The sequence below is a fragment of the Cheilinus undulatus genome, linkage group 7 (genome assembly GCF_018320785.1).
Source record: "Cheilinus undulatus linkage group 7, ASM1832078v1, whole genome shotgun sequence".
Lineage (NCBI taxonomy): Eukaryota > Metazoa > Chordata > Actinopteri > Labriformes > Labridae > Cheilinus > Cheilinus undulatus.
Window position 1 is genome coordinate 31,591,307 of NC_054871.1, and position 17,098 is coordinate 31,608,404.

General features: G+C 41.5%; 1 protein-coding gene across 1 annotated transcript in view; it reads right to left on the bottom strand.

Moving 5' to 3' along the window:
- The window catches only part of sema6bb (sema domain, transmembrane domain (TM), and cytoplasmic domain, (semaphorin) 6Bb), a 228,068-nt gene extending 211,706 nt beyond the window's left edge, over positions 1-16,362 (bottom strand). Inside the window, exon 1 of the mRNA XM_041790994.1 lies at positions 15,587-16,362. The gene's annotated coding sequence lies outside the window, so the exon portion shown is untranslated. The remainder of the gene's footprint in view (positions 1-15,586) is intronic.
- Positions 16,363-17,098: the final 736 nt, after the last annotated feature.

A 17,098-nucleotide genomic window follows, 5' to 3' on the forward strand; every position in this document is an offset into this window, starting at 1 on the left:
ATGTTCTCATTTTCCCAATGATAAAAACTGCTGATTTTATCCTAATGAGCTTTAATTGCATCTGTCCTGTCTTTTTCCCTTGTTTCATAGTTTGGTAACCTATCTTTTATAAACATAAATGCACTTAACCAAGCGGTAAAGTATGTGAGTAAGCTTACAGGTGAGCAACAACTCAACCTTATCAGATCTTTATTCTTTACAGCTGCAGCTCTGTTCTCCCAGACTATTCTCACAAAAAGTAAACCCTGGAGGTTGGCTGAACTAGGCGATGCCACTCTCTACAAATCATACTGTGTAATTGTTTTGATAGAAAGCTACCTGGTGGTGAAATTAACATGCTATGCATTTAATAAGGTATATGACTATTTTACTAATGGGTGGGTGTGTTGTAGCTATTTGCCTGGACCCACCACAGCTCTTGCTTTTTCCTGTTTCTACACTGACTAGTTAGTTTGACCACGATCAGCACTTATGTGTGCTTAAGGTTGCATCTAAGTGTTTGCAAATTTTGTTCTTACCTTAGAACAATTCCAGTGAAAAAACGTTTTCTGAATGTCAGAGTTCTTTGGATAACTGCAAAAAATTCCTCTCTAAGAGCAGTTGGTGAATTAGGTCCAGTGACTGAATGCAAGTATGTAGGATGGCGTGGACTCAGTGTCACGTTTTATGCAAATCAAGCTGTTAAAAATGGGACTCTGAATATACCCTAAGAATCTATAGACTAGGTATTAAATTGACTCAAATAAAAACACCCTTTCCAATCTTTCCCCTCCTGCTTCCCACAGAAAGAAACAAGCAAATGAAAGCAAAGGGTGAGGCCCAGCCCAAGCTCTGAATGTCACAGTCAGTCATTGCAGCGTCCCTCTTAGCAATGCAGACAGAGAGGCACTCTGATTGCCCCACCAGTCAAGCCGAGGGGTGAAAAACATTTACATGCAAATACAAATGACCCACTAGCCACTGCGAGCACGCTAGCGATGGTCCCTCTGAATGTGCAGAGACCACAGAAAACCCTGCACAGAGGACTTGCCAATCAACAGTTCCATTGTAGAAGCTCACAGGCTCTGGCAGTGGCTGTTATGTGTGTAGGATATCAATTATTATTGTGGCGTATTGGTTTTGTGGCTTCTATTGTTACATCAAGTGAAATTAATGTTAATGAATTCAGTCTGGGACATAATTTGGTGCATTAACAGATTTGCTGTGAAGAAGTTGAAATCCTCTCTCTATTATTTCTTCTTCAGAGCGTCCAAACAGAATCCACTCATCTCTGACAGCAGCAGCTAATACCATGTCATCAAACGTCCACTTTCAATTCGATCAATTAGAGTCCATAATCGTCATAACAAGCACGCCTCGCTGTCAGATTGGAGTGGTTAGTATCAGGGGACAGATTGCTGGTGGAGCGGCTGGGTCTCCAGGGGGCTTGGACGTGGGGAGACCCTGGCTGTCATCCATGGTTGGGAGACTTGGATTGAGATGCAGCCTGCTGTCACCAGACCTGTTGCCTCCAGATGGGCCATGGGTTTGATTCTGATATTCCCGCCCTCAGAGAACACTGTTCTCCTCTTCGTGCTCCAGTCCCTAAGTACTTTCACGTATAGATTCCTAAAAATCTTTCCAAGCATTCGGAACTGCATGTGTGAACACAAACAGCAAAATTCCCCCACCCTACATCCAAGTACCAATTTTTCTGTGTGGCATCAGAGAGAGCTGATATAAGAACACAGCAGGAAATATACAAGAAACTCCCTGCGAGCAAATGGGAGGGTTGGATGACTTGTTTATACTTTGACTAAATACAATTTTAGAGATATCTTGGATATCTAATTTCAGGTTTATCAGGGCAAAATGCTAATCAGTGGTTAGATTATTTAGATTTTTTCATATCTTATTTTTGTCTTTATCCAGGGCTTTATGTTAACTTTGTGTACTTACAGGTTCACAGAGGGAGTGAGTGCCTTTCTTTACAGATTGTTTAAACTGACACTGTTGAGCCACCATAGTGACATGAAACATAAGCCCTAATATTCGCTTTTAAACTATTCAATCATCCCGGTCTCAGGCACCTTTATTTTGGGAGTAGTGGGCTAAAAAGTTTGAGAGCCTCTGATTTAAACCACCATAGCCATATTTGGCAAACAAAGTACCATTTTGTTAATAAACTACTGTGTAAGTAAATACGTTTCAGCATACAATGCAACACTACTCCTGACACCTCACTAGTCTGTTGAAACTTTTTCCAGAAGTTTTCAGGATTGTATATGTAAAACCGCTCGTTTCCACCATTCCTTCATCCTTTTACTGTCTTATTAACAAGCCTCACATCTCCATCCCTTTGTTCTTTAACCTTGACTTTCAGCTTTTAGCTCCATGTGACACTTTCATCTCATCTCTCAATCATTGGCTCCAGTTTCTTTGGCTGAAATCCCCCCTCTGTGTATATGTGTGTAGAGCATGAGTGTGTGTTTGAGATGAGCAGACGCACAGCACAGCAAGACCTCTTTGATTCGACGCAGCAGAGACCCACAGTGAGGCTGTACATTAATTGGTGCTTCTGAGCCGTTAATTTTGGCGAGTACGTTCAAGGACCCTTATTCGTACTGCAGCAGAGTCTGAATCCTCTCAAGACTCCTCCGCTATTTTCTCCTGCCTCCTCCCTTTTCTCTGCTTGATCATCTCTGCTTTCATCTTACAGTTCAGCTTCACTAATCAACCCACCAGTGTGTCGCCATCCCCAGCTGGGGACAGTCAGCAGGTCGAAGTCCCCGCTCCGTCTGTCCTCTTCGCCAAAGTCCCCACATTGACTGCCACTGAGCCTGAGTTTTCTTCGTGTTTTTTCAGCATGACTGACTCCCCCAGGTCACTGAGCATGTTTAGCTGTTAATTACCTCAAAGCACAAAACAAGTGGCGAGCAAAGTGAGCAAACATTTACATTTTTTAGGATTACAGTCAAAATCTCACAAAACTAGTACAAACTGTGTACAGCCACAACAGCTGAAGCTGCAGCACTGGCAGTAAACAATTCTGTCAGCAGGGGCAATGAAAAGCGTTCTCATTTTATTTTTGCAGCTTCTCTGCGACCATAAAACGACAGGATAGAGCCATTCGGGCTGGAAGTTCCCCTAAGAAATGAATCAGCTATAAAACAGCAGCGGGATAAAAAAAAAAAAAAAAACAGTCTGGCCCACAGGGCACAGTTTCTGGAGATCCACGCTGGGCTTATGCGGGAAATGATTCAGGATGTGTGTGACCAGCATCCACTCAGCATTGTCTCCCACCGTACAGTAGTTAAACTCTGCCTTATTAGTGATCATAACTCAGGAGGTGAACAAAGTGCATCTTTGAATGCCATAATAGAAATAATGTTGCTATTAATATCATGTCAAGGAAGAGAAATTATATAATTGCGTTTTGGCTGCTGGCGCTGAATTTGCTGCTCTAGGGTTTCAGCTTGTGGTAGCTCATTTCTTAACTGCGCATTTGTGTGTTTCTGGGAATAAGACCACACAATTATGTGCGCCTCAATGTGCCAGTGTGTATTCATGTATTCCGGGTGGTATATGGGACTGCCCTGTCCTCTCCCTGCCAGACCCTGGCCCCTCATTAGTCTCCTCTCTTGTTAACAAACAGGGGCTCTGCTGACACCGAGGCTTCATAAGAGTCCACCACTGTGAGAGCGCTATGTGACTGCAGCTTAATGACACGCAAACAAGCCGAGAAAAACATTCAGCTTGCTTACACTTTTTTTTTTACGTGTACAGGAAGTAAAAGTCAGTGTCCATCACAAACACGTCTGCCTCTCTTTTCATCCCACATTATCACTCGCAGTCCACTGCCAGCAGGATGGAGTTCATACTCATGGAAATGTCTCTCTTCCTCATATGTGCAGAGAATGGGAGCATCCCTGGTGTGTCTACCTTATTCAAATAAAGGAGAAGCACACATGCAGGAGCGCACTCCCCCTGTGGAGGTACAATAAGTCGACACGGATTGCCAGTTTCGACGACTGGGGGGGAGCATCTTTATTCAACAGCCACTTGGCCTTTGGTGATAGCAGCTGCATTCTTTGTTCCCGTCATACTGAGCCACCTCAGGCTTACACGACGTGATACCACTCCAACTTCTCCAAGACATGCTGTCACACTTAAAGGGCAGAGGCACACACACAAAAAAAAACCCAAATCATAGACTCTACAGGCTCAGAGAAGAGAGCAACTACCCTGTGGCTGCCAATGAGAGCACTCTTTCATTTTTAAAGAAAAATGAAAGTAGTCTTGTTATTGACTATATCAGGTTTCCTGCTTTGAACTGGCTCATCTATTCTGGCTGCTTTCTTGGCGTTGTGCTGGATGTATAAAAAAGCCATGAAGCAGACAGAGAAAGAGATGAGCGGAAGACATGAGCGGGAAAACAAATGATTAAAAGATGAAAGGGGAGAGAAGAAGAAGGGAGTGCGGGGGGGCTAGCAGTGTGATTGAATGGCAGAGGTGGTCGTCTTATTGCATTTTAATGGGGGGTGGGTGATCCTTGACCCTTTGTGGGGCGGCGCTAGCACCTTAGTGAGGAATCAAAGTGCCAGACTTCATGAGCACCGCCTTGCAGGCATCTAGGCCTTGAGAATGAGGTGTTTTTGTGTGTGAGGGCTCACAGGGTCACAGGCAAATGTGTTTATCCTGCTGCCATGGCAACCTGCGCTCTAGCCCTCGGCAAACAACAACAAGAAAAGGTGTATGAGTGTGAACAAGACAGAGAGGGGATGTGAGGAGAGGGTCTAAAAAGGTGAGGTGTCTGCTTTAATATAAGTCTTCAATTCATACGTTTCAAAGAGCTGTCCAGCTCTCTCTCTCCTTCCCTCTCTCTCTCCCCTCAATCATCGGGCCCTCCTTTTCACCTTCTCTTTCTCCCGACTCCACATGCTAAGTGGGAACATTGTTACGGTCAATTTGTCCCATTCAGGGTCCCAGTGGGCAGTGCCCCTGCCCTGACAGGCTGCAGACAGAGACCACACTGCCTGAGAGGCCTTGACATCAAGGTCTAGAGAGGGAGAAGGGAGGGAGGGACAGGAAGGTGGGGGGGAGACAGGAGCAGAGAGGTAATGAGGGGAGCAGTGGTGGAGGCAGAATGTGCGAAGGAAAACATGTGGGGTGAAATGTTGTGGAAAAAGAATGACAGAAAAATAGAAAACCAGGCAGGGGGTTGCCAGGTTTGACACATTCCTTCAGACTCATCCGCTCAAAGGTATTTCCTATGAGTCTGTCATTCTTAAAGTCAACTAATTTGGATGTTCACAGCTCAGCTCCTAAAAAGAGGCTAATACATCTGCCTCAGTTTGGCTTAAGCTCAGCAACGCAGACTGGACAAGCTCATGGGAGGCAAATGGAAATCCAGGTGTTCGTCGTGCAATACTGAAATGTAATTAGAATCAAATGTTTGCTCTTATGACTCATGCTTGCCAAGGAGAAAATTCAGCCAAAGGGACATTTTTTTGCAAATTGCAATAAATCCAACTACCTCACTTACCTCTAGAGGTATACAGATTTCACTGGAAATGGCAACAAATGATGCTGATGAAAACTGTTGACAGGATGTTGATTAAAGAGAATAATAAGGCCACTGTTTCTCGAAAGAAATGCAACTTTTGAATTACTAAAGGTAATTCATCTCTGTAGCTTCAGATAGAAGGAAAAATACAAAACAGATTCTACCAAGCAACTTCGTTCATGGCTGGATATTAAACAACTGAATAAAGTCAATAATGTGTTTCTTGAGAAAATCATCACCCATTATCTTTAATCAGATGGAAAGCAGTGAAATTATAACAAAGTTCAAATAGGGCTTTGCATTGCACAGGACCCTCTGAAACCTGCTGGATCATAGGCAGGCACTCTTTGCAATATCTCAATAAGACAGATCTCTACAGAGTAAACTGTGATGGGAAGCTCACATTTTGCTGATCTACAGACAGCTTTTGGCATTTATAGTCCTTCCAGAACAGTTTTAATCCAGGTGCAAAGCACCTAGTTTTTTCAGAGCTTTGACACTACAAATCCACATGGCTACATCCGTGATAATACGACTATTTATTACATTTTTTGCAAATCATAATGCCCCAACTTCTTCTTCAGTAGTTTTCTTGGCTGTAATGACCAATCAGGGCCAATCAAAGACAACAAGAGGCAAGAGAGTTATTTGCAAGTTTGAAAAGGTGGGAAAAACTTCTCTTCTATGGCTTGAATAATAAAGAGAAAATATTTGGATGTTGCAGACTCATGCACATTTTACACACTAAAATTCCACATTTGCGCAAAATGTGAACTGGTTTTAGAGAGAGAGTTGATAGCGATATGTCTGCTGTGGGTTTGTTAGCAAGTTGTTGATTTTTCTCCTGATAATCCAGGCCTGTAGGAACTAGAGAGTGGTGAGGACAGCAGAAAATATTATTAGTACCTCTCTACCCTCCATCCAGGACACTGGTCTCAAATAGGGCTGAAATGATTTTAAAAACTCCTCGAGGCATATTATCTGCCTCGAGGCTTCGCTTAAATCAGTCCTGTATCCATATACACCCATCGCCCATGCTGTAATCTTGGACATCGCGCCGTGTTGCACGGCATGCTGTGTTTCGCACGGATGGCTTTTTTTGTGGCACAATGCACTTGTTTTTACTGTGACTATAACATAACATGCATGAGAGAAAATAACGCATTGATGTTGACAGGCACGCGTCCTGTGTTTTTACAGATCCACTGGCCGTTGCTTCATGGCAAATATGGCACTATGCCTGCACAGGTGAACCTACACAGATCTCGGAGTTTACACGCTGCCTGCATGACTCACTGGTGTGAGACAGCACTTAGTTTGTGTCGGCAGACTTCAGAAGATTTCATAAACTTCTCTGATTGACCCGACAGTTTTACAGAGACAGTCAGGCTTCGCGATTAAAGTCCTGTTTTGGTGCTTTACCCCTCTCTCTTTTTCTCTCTCTCTCTCTTTCTCTCATGTTATACATTTAATGATAAATTATTTAAATTCAGCGCACTGATTGCAGCAAATTTTTTAAAAAGTTTCAGCATCCCAAATAATTTGATAAGACTTATATTGATAATGAATTGACACCAACTGAATAGAAACACACCATTGCCACAGACATTGACTGAGACAGAAACTAAGTAGGTCACAATTCATCATCATATAGTCAGGATTCAACAGGTCATAGAAGCAGCTGTATCCCTTAAGATGTGTTCTCTGTGTCAGTGGCTGGTCTTAAAAGGTCAGATTTTATGGTGAATGAACTCACAAACAAAAATGTGCAAAAATCAAAAGTGAACCCTCTTTAAAAAAATAGACCATATTCCTGTAATCTAAAGGTTCACCTTTCAGACATCATCAGACCACTGTGTGAAAGATGGAGCTTTATTCTTGCTATAATGTAAAATATCACATTCATGCATAAGGTAGAGGATTTTAAAATTATTGTGTCCCTTTACTTTAATGACAAATTGGAAAATACAAATGAACTACAACAGAAGAAATAAAGTGTCAGCACCCCAAATTTCCTTGGAGAGAATCCCTAAACCCTCAAATATGGCATAATCTAATGTAATTATTTAACTTCCTTTCTTTTTAATTTTAATAAATGTAAATTGCCACCAGAACTTCATTGCACTTTGTAAAATATACAGTGCTTAACAAATTTATTAGACCACCCTAACCCTAACCAAAGTAAGGTTTATGCCACAGCTGCCTTAAATGAACAGCATTGGTAATTACCAAAATCATTTTTTATGTTTCTGCAATGGTTAATACATCAATATGTAGAAGCTCTTTAACCCAAATGATATTTTAATGCTAAAATATAATTATTGTTATCCATGAATTTTCAAATTTACTGATTTCCAAAAAACTGAAAAAAGCACATTATTACTTCTTGATTAATATGTCTAATTATAGTTATTTACTTGCATTCCTGAACCGAAAAATGAGTTTTAGTGGTTGAATGTTATGCTTGATTAATTTCTGACTTCTCAGAGAAGACCAGTGAGCCGGCTCAAATTTGGGTGAATTCAGTTTGAAATCCCTCATTCCTGTTCAAAATGGTAAAACGTGGAGAGCTGACTGAAAATGAAGAGTCAGCATTGAAGCACTTCATGATGCTGGAAGGTCTTTGAGACAAATATGACAGGTCTATGGTCTAATAAATTTGTTAAGCACTGTATTTTCTTTGGAGATATGTTAATACCAATTTTTTATATAGAAGTAGTTCATTTAAGGGGCCCAGCTTCTTTTCTCATTTGTCTAGTACTACTTCTCTTGAAAAAAGCAAAAGTGACTGTTTAAAAAAATGCAATATTTCTTAGAGTACCCGATTCATCACCAGAAGAATCGATAGAGTACTCGATTACAAAATGAATTGATTACTGCAGCCCTAGTCTTGGACGCTGCTTGTCACGAGCGAACAACATGATCAAGGACTGCACACACCCACACCATGGTCTGTTCATCCTACTGACCTCTGGCAGGAGGTATTGCAGCCGGAAGTGCAGAAGAGCCAGGTTCTGCAACAATTTCATTCCCTTGGCAATCAGACTGTTAACCCTTTACATACTGCCATAGCGCTGACACTACGTTTAATATGTCCGTAGTATTGTTACCGTAACTCCGTCAAAGTTTGTCCGATCAGAAAATTCCAACTGTGTTGGAAAGCTGAGAATTGTGGGCATGCACACATATATGGCTTATTACGGTACTCGCAACCATATGACGTGGGCATTCATAGCAAAACACCAGTTTTGTATTGTTCTTCTTTTAAACTGCTGACAATTCCATATAATGTGCAATAATCATTAACCTTACAGCCATAATAACAAAATATGTCCTATTCGCCACTTTAAACTCAGTAGGTAAAGGGTTAAACTCAAACAGACTTGGACTTTAAATTCTACACCACAAACTCAAATGGTTGAGCCCCACACTGTTTTAAAAGCACTTTAGTGGGTGCATCTTAGTGCAATATATCTGCTGCTGAAATGCCCTTTATCATGTTTCTTTTAAATGAAGTATTATCATTCTATTTATGATTCTTTTTTTTTACAGTTTTTTTTAACCATGTTTTAATTAAGTGTCCTCGGCCTTAGTTTTTCTGGAGCTGATGTAACAAAATTTTGTTCAATTTTGCACTTAGGGTGTATTTTTGAATGACATTAAAGTATCTATCTGATCTAAAGCAGATGTGAAAAGGCTTTTTCATTGTTGATCTGGGTGCAATTTGTAAATTGTACAGATTAAATTTCTGTGTTGTTCTATTAATTGTTCTTTGTTGTCATTTAACTTTTGACACATTCCTCTAACATTCTTGTAGCACACATATTCTGATAGCCAGGGTTGTCCTGAAAAAAATAGACATCTATATTTATCTATAAATCTACACAATTATGCTTAAAAGGGCTGAGATTCTGCATGCATTTTGCATTGAAAATACTGCCTACCAAAAGTAGCAAAAACTGGTTTGGGGTTCCAAGGGTTAAAGAAGAGAGTTGACTTAGAGTAGACCTTGAATCAACAAGTGCAAAACCTAAAAAAGCTACATTTATTTCATAAGGCTGCTGTGTAGAGGGGAATACATCCATCACAAAAAGCAAACAATTCCCTTGCACAAAACACAATGGCAACATTTTGGTACCAGCACTACGTCGATGTTTTTGTTTGATTTAGACAGTGTGCAGGAATGTGCCTGCCATTTTTGGTTACTGACAACAAGAAATTACTGATATTGTTTGGCTTTTATTAGTAACAAGTCAATAAACATCCACAGGTCAACTTGGGATGTAAAGGACCATTTTAGTGATGATGAGACAGCGCTATTTCTCTCGTCTGCAGAGTGCTGAGCATTGACGCAAACATGCAAGTAGGCCTAAGGAGCACTTTAGCAGTAGGTTAATCAATTAATGAGCTTAAAGCACACCAGTATTATGAAACTAATCAAAACAAAATGCAGTGCCTTTGACTGTTGACTTAAGGGAAAAAAAAAAACTCAGACTGTGGCTTTAGCTGCTACTCATCTGCTCAGAAAGGCCATGAAAAGATCTCTCCAACTTTGAAGAAAGCCCCTGTTAGATATTAATCCAATGCAGAAATCAGCAGAATTAAAGTTAACAAGCTGAAAGACGGTTATATTGCATTCAAGGTCAGCTCAGTAAAAATAATGATTGAGCAAATGTCAATAAAATGTCACAAGGTTTCATTTTAACATTCAGGTTCATTTGAGAAAGTTGAATAAATACAATTGCAAAGGACAAGAAATGTGTTTTTTTTTTCAGTAACATGGAGTAGATAGAAAAGATGGAATCATGACCTTTTAAACAATCAAACTGAAGTTCTACTCAGCGTTTTTAAAAATGTGTTGTGTCTTTTCACCAAAAAATAGAAAAACATAGATGGTGCAATGGATAAGGGGTCAGGCTGATTAGGAGATTTGGGCTGAAAATATGACTTGTATATCTTTTTTTTAGTAACTTTGGAACTTTTGTCCTATCACACACTAAAGCCCATAGTACTAGAGTACTGTAGCAAAATAGTAAAAAGTCTGACAACCTTCTTAACCAAATCCTGAGTTAATGCTTATTTGATAAGGTTTTCCATGTTCACTTTTAATGTTAATACTTGTTTATAAAAACAAAGAGTGTATGGTAGTCTGTGCTGCTGATTTGTTTACAATGCTTTTTAAACAGCAAACTTGATGAGGATTTTCAGGTAATCATTACAATACTGTGATAACCCTGATAACTGTCATATTTCATGGTACGATAATTGTTAAATCTCTGGCAACAAGGTTTGAATTTTTGGTATCAGGACAACCCTAGATATTACATCTCCCATAATGCAACTAAAAAGCACCACAAGACATGTTAGCATAGGTACAGATGATTGAAAGGGTTGAAATGTAATCTTAAATATCTTTTATGTTTTTCATTTGATTAGGCTTAAGTTTTGTTTAAAAAAGACCAAGAATGTGGTTTTAACTAACCTGACATTGAATGAGTCCTTCATCAATATTTTTGTACAGGTGACATTGAAGGACTTGGTTTAAGAGGATTATTCTGACAAAAGAGTGAGATTCTCATTGTTACAACCTCCATCTTAAATTTGAGGTCAATTTCAGGTTTCTCCTATCAAATTCTCAGACTCAAAGTCAGAGAGGAGAAAAAAAAAGGGGAGAGGCAATAAAACTGAACTTGTCTGGCAACCGAAACTGTATCTGAGTAATCTGATTTTTTATTTCCTGTGGAAGCTGCCCCAGGCCCTAAGGTGGCGTAACACCCCCTGCAGGGTGCAGCTGGGAGGTGAGGAAAGGGATTAAGTCACAGTGAAAAGGCACCTGTTTTTTTTTTTTTTTTTTTTTTTTTTTGCGCATATGGGCACAACACTTGCTCCAAAGCGAGGGGTGCAGAGCGGCTGTTGGCGTCACATACGCGGCACAAACAGGGCACCCATTCAAGCGATGCTGGATGGTGCTGAATCACACTTGTATTGAGCACACAGACAGACTGACTCACACACATGCTCACACACAAAGTCTATACAAGACAGGAAGGCAAACAGACATAAAGTGATGAACAAAGTCTCTTATGTTTCTCTCTGATCGACATGTGCAAACTCTCACCCCGTCTTTTTCTTGTCTCTTAATGACCGCCGCACACATAAACACGATTCTTTAGACTAATTGGCGATTGTGGACTCTGCAGTGAAGACGGCAGGGATCTGTCAAGTGCGTGTGTGTAGGGCAGGATGTTGCCGATCTCCCCAAATTAGCTAACTTTATAATAAATCGCTGGGCACTGCTGGCTGAGGATTAGCCCTGCTCTGGTGAGCAGTTTGTTAAGCTGCAAGGAGAAAAAAAATCCAAAAGACTGACATCAGCGCTGGGATCGTACAAACTCCATGGTCTGGTTTTCTGGCCACACATTTAGCCTTGCTATTGGACTTCTTCATTGGCATAAAAACCCTGCTCCTCCTGTACCAGCGTTCACTTTAAAGGATTGCCTTTTTTATGTGTTGAAGTTTCTCCACTAATCACTTTTAGTGCTCAGGCCATCAGGTACACCGTTCCTTTGAGTGCCTTCCTTATGTTCGGCCAACATGTCTGTGCCGTCTTGCCCCCTACTGAGTCATCTCTTTTGGCAGGAGTGATGCTTTCTACAGTTTGGTTATTTATATTCTGACTTATAAAACATTTATACCCTGCCCCTTGGCCTGAAGGAAGAACCTATAAAGATTTGAGGAAACCTTGTATAAAATCTAAGACACCTATTGCAAGAATTAACTTTTAATGAAGCTCTATCAGAGGTAAATCTTGAGAGAGGCCTAGGTCATAGCTCCTTTCAGGAGATTGAGGCTTTTTTGTAAAAGTCTCATACATATGCTTTTTTAAAATGAGTGAAATAGACTGATTTTTTTGTGTGTGTGGATAAGGAAACAATTTTCTTACTCTAGTAGCTTGCCATAAATCCCCCATTCTGAAGCAGCAGTTACAAAAATGAAAAAATACACTATAAAGGGAAAACTCTGGTTTTGTGTGCTTTTATTGATCATATTAATGAAAGGAAATCACTCTGAAGATGCACCAATCCGATCGTGATATTGGATGTCAGTCCAATTCTGACTTAAAACCTAGATTGGGTATCAGTGGCAACAGGCCAAATCCAGAGGGCCGACCTTTTGGACGGATCCATATGGCTCAGTTCTACAGTATTCTGTGTTGAAAGCAGTGGTTCTCAACTAGTGGGTCAGGACCCAAAAGTGGGTCGCAGGTCCTTTTCAGTGGGTCACCAATGTGTTCCTGGAAACAAAAGTGGCACCAAAAAGTCCATGTGACTCCCTTAAACAGGCTTTTGTCCCATCTCTTTGATTTGTCACCTGTCCTGTACTGTTTGGGTCTAAACTGTACCATTTTTCATCAAATTAATCCAGTTGGTCAAAAGAAAAAAAAAAGAAATCAGAAATCTGGGCCACAGTTTGTCTATGTAGAGTTGATGCTGAGTCCTGAGGCTTGACCAATTGAAAACCGCTAGTTTAAAGCAAGCACATGCATGTGCTGTATGTTCAGTCAGCCTCTGTATTAGCACAGAGGAAGCTTACAAACAATTAGCAGTCTGGAGGTATTTCACTCTTTTTAGTGCAAACAACCTCTGCTGCTTTGAGCAATTTATGCACAGCTCATGTTTTGAGGGGAGATGATTTAACCATAGTTCAAACAAATGAAGATGGCAGAGGAAAAGGGAAGGGAAGTAGTAAACTTTCTTGGCTGCATTATAATAAAGGGGAAAGTTCTACAGATAGATTAAAAGCAAAAAACATGTGGAACCATGATGCAGTTTGCCAACACTTAAACGTTTTCTACAGTCACTCTGTGTGGCCTTTACCAGAATGTATGAGAACACTTCATGAATGTAAAAATTTCCACTTTATCAGTTTTTCCAAAGTGCGCAATATGAGAAAACCATGTTGGATAACATGGAGTGCACGTCATCAGCTGCTACACTACAGCTCAACATCAGTTCACTGTGACAGCAGAGGGCGAGTGATGATATGAAAGTGGGACAGAGACTGTGGGGCTTTTTCTTTAGTCGCCATCATGTCTTTTAAAGCATGTTTAAAGGACTGAAATGTGTTAATTTGTTCATCCTCAAACCTTAAATTGTGTCTTTTAATTGCTGAAGTCTTAGGTCTGAAATACATTTAAATATCAGTATCAGGAAGAATTATTTTGTGAATATCTGGGTATCAGATATCAGATAAAAAAAAAAAAACACATTATCATGCATCCCTAGTTAATTTGACACTCAGTGTCAGTAATGGCAGTTTTTTTAATTATGATAAACACCTAAAAACTCCTTGCATTGTCTTTAAAACAGCATTTTTAGAAGTATATATTGGGTGAATTCCTAAAAATTCAAACTTAATGACTGAATGTACTAGCAAATCTTGGTCATTCTTCTCCCACAGAGAGTTTTGTCCTTGACTTCCGAGCAAATGAAAATGAGATCCAGTACAATAAGATCAGAGATCATATCAGACAGGTATTTCCTCTGTTGTCTATTAATTTATTCCCTCTGATAGTGCTTCTCCTGTAATTACTGCGGGTGTGACAGGCCCACGAGGAGATGTTGGCAAATGAGAGGGAAAAAAGGGCACCACTCCTCTTGTGTCGTGCCAGAAGAGCTGCTAGACCTAGTTTATGATGGAGTTTATGCACTATGAAAATGTTTCCAAGGCCAGGTTTGGTGCTGCAGCACTTTTGCCCCTGATGCAGCATCTGAGCAGCAGGTAGGATGGATTTATGTGTAACCTGCAGCAGCAGCCCAGGGCCCTGGATGCCAGGGCGGGTGAGGAGGAGGAATTAAAGGGGCTCTTGTCCTCCTAGGCTGATTGACACAATCAGAAAGAGACAGAGAGGTGCTGCTACTCCCTCAGCGTCACTGGACAAGAGGCACTGTCTGGCTTTCTTTAGATATATCTCTCTCTTTCCTCCTCACATGGTCACACACATTTGGGCTCATTACAGGAATGCTCTAACCCTCAGGGACTTCAGTCACTTCTCTGTCTCTCTTTCCAGTCCACAAACTTTGGAGGTGCCGGACAAAAAGGCTGCTTGAAAGGCAATTTGAATTTGAAACAGGGGGCCACAACAAAAAAACACACAGCTCCCAAATGGGGAAACTTTAGGAGACTTGGAGCCAGCTATTGAGAGTCAGCCGTCCTCCTCTGACACAAAAAAAGGGGGCAAAAATGTGATTCTGACACTACCCTGCCAAGTAGCTCTGTGCAACCGTAAAGATAGCAGCTATACTGCAGAGAGGAGAGGGAGAGGAGGGGAGGGAAGGATGGCAGAGCCTGGAGGAAGGAGTAGTGGACACAAGGGGCCCGGCAGGAAGGACTATGGAGCAAACACAACCTCAGGATGATTCAATAAAGGAGAGAAAACACCAGACTCACAGAGGGGGGCACATTTGGATCAATCTCTAGACACTTGCAATATCTGCTTCCACATTTATGCAACACAGCAGACTTGGAAATGAGGATTTCAAGTTCAAAATCAACTGCAATGTCAGAATGGATGAAAAATTCCTCTTGGCACAGCAGGGAAAGTCTGAAAATGTAACAGTTCCTAGAGGAAAAGGCAGTCTAACAAAGGCCGGCAGGAACAAACACCAACAAATGATCACAGGCTATAGAACTCGAGCCATTTTCAATCACACGCTCAGAGTCCTGTCGATGTGGAATCAATACCTGAATGGTGAAGTGCCTCGTCAAGGCTGCGTGTTTGGTGCGTGGCTGCGAGCTACGCAGTATGAAATTGGAAATTACACAATGAAAACCTGCTGGAAAAAGCTGGGATGCGTTGCATTGTAGATGAGGGATTGTGTATTAACCCAGCACGTTTAAGACAACTCACACAATTCAATTATTTCGGGTGATTAGAGGCATCACAAATCATCCAAAGCGGCATCAAAGCGCGACATGAACCCGTTCCCGGAGCGCACCAACACCACCCAGCACCCACTCCGGACAGCTCGGGTCACTTACCTTTGATTATCTTGTGAAAAGGTGCAGTTTGAGTCGATTGTGTGTCCCGCTGATTAGAAAAAAAAATCCGAGTTTGATCCGAGTGGAAGAGCTCGTTAGTGCGTTACCAGATCCTGCGCGGGGCTTTGTAAACTACTCCTCCCTGTCGCACCTGTCTCTGGCAAAAACTGATCCCGTACGCCGGCCTGACATCCCCAAGACAACTGTCTCAGGGGGTTGTGTGTCCGTGGCCCCCTGCTAGTTTCAACACAGACACACACACATAGAGCACCACCTGTCCCCGGTGCAAAACAGCCCACAAAGAGCTTCTATGTCGCGCAACGACACATGGCATACCCCGTTAGTCTCTGCAGCAGCAGCGGTCCTCCCGCACAGACAGCCGTCCAAGTAATGTTAAAGGAGTCAGTGATGAAAAAGAAAACGCAGTAACAGCCCATCCAGCGCTTAAAACCAGCTGCAACGGCTGGAAATTGCATCTGCCGCCCCTCGTTGCTCGCCCCAGTTGTGTTATCAATCTCCAGTCCCTACAATAGTTGCTCTATTTTGCCGCTGCGCACGACTGCTGCTCTGTCATTGCTGCGTCTTTTTCCTCCTCGGATTGGAAAGAAGACTGTCCTTCGCTGTCTGTCCACGTCCACGTTGACGCTCACGGGCTCGGGATCCAGCGCAGGGAAAAGTCCCATTCATGAGGTTTATCAGAGGAAAATAGTTCCCGTTGTTTGAGCTGCACTCAGGAGCTGAGGGGAGGAGGACCGGAGCGTTTGTCTTCAAGCTGGTGTCTGTGAGTGTGTGAGTGTGAGTGTGTGAGTGTTCAGCATCTCCGGCTCTGCTCCCCGCTGTCATCCACAAGAGACTCCTGAAGCCTGTAAGTGCCAAAACCTGAAGCAGAATTATTCAGAGACTGGAATGGAACTAATTAATGACTAATTGGCTTTACTTTGGAGCACATCAATGGCACAACAATGCACAATTATCAGAGTGAAGAGGCGCTCAGTGAGGGGGACACTAGTTTACTGTCTGTGGAGATGACACGGGCAAAACTACATCAGGGGCACACAGATAGATGTGGCAAGCTTTATTTATTATTTTTTTTTACCAATAAAACAAGAGAAAGTTAGCATTTATCATGGGACAAATGATCCAAATCAGCTAATGTGACATTAAAGTCCCTGTATAGTGATAAAACAAATTTGTATTTTAGGTTTATTGTATGACAGTCCACTGTGTTACGAACCACCAGGCCGAATTTCAGTCATGAAAACATTTCTAAGTTTATATAATTGAGCTTTGAAATCATTCAAATGAGGCAGTAGAATCTGCTCTAGGAAGGTGTGGGCGGGTCAGATGAATGAGCTAAGCTTAAAAAAATGATTCTAATTCCCCGTCAAGATCGATGATGTCATGGGCTCAGATATTAGCCATGTTCAAATGAAACCAAGTCAGGAAAGAGCTGAACAACTTACTGACAATCTAAATCAAATATTCAGTCACACATACATTATATTGCCAAAA